General features: G+C 31.6%; 1 protein-coding gene across 3 annotated transcripts in view; it reads left to right on the plus strand.

Moving 5' to 3' along the window:
• The window catches only part of LOC116848033 (CCR4-NOT transcription complex subunit 6-like), a 688,139-nt gene that overhangs the window by 676,025 nt on the left and 11,646 nt on the right, over positions 1-468 (plus strand). The window lies entirely within an intron of this gene.

Below are 468 nucleotides of genomic sequence, written 5' to 3' on the forward strand. Positions count from 1 at the left end.
CTACTAATGTAGTTAAAATAAAAATATGCATTAAAATAATAAATAAAATTATGATTTTATTTTTAATATATTCACATATACAGGGTGAGTCATTTTAGTCTATGGATCCGAATATCTTCCAAATTACGGTATCTACAAAAAAATGGTTTAGATAAAAGTTGACCAGGACAGAGGGGGTCATTCAATTGTACCATTGGTTTTGACCTTGAGGTCAATTTTGAAGGTTATTTCAAGGTCACGATGGTTTTTTCTAATGGGACACCCTATTTTTGACTGCGGATTTCGAAAGAGCGGAAAATTTTACATCAAACTTGTCTTATGAAAAAATTGTTTTTGCGACCTTGGAAAGGTCAAAAATGAAGGTGAAATGTCTGAAAAACGATCTGGTGTACTTTTTCTGAAATGACGTGGTTTTCTGGGTAACACAAATGTGCATAATGCTTAAACAAAGTCAATGAATTGTAAAAG

Source organism: Odontomachus brunneus, unplaced genomic scaffold, assembly GCF_010583005.1.
Source record: "Odontomachus brunneus isolate Ranch 3 - 2012 unplaced genomic scaffold, Obru_v1 Obru_scaffold_087, whole genome shotgun sequence".
Classification (NCBI taxonomy): domain Eukaryota; kingdom Metazoa; phylum Arthropoda; class Insecta; order Hymenoptera; family Formicidae; genus Odontomachus; species Odontomachus brunneus.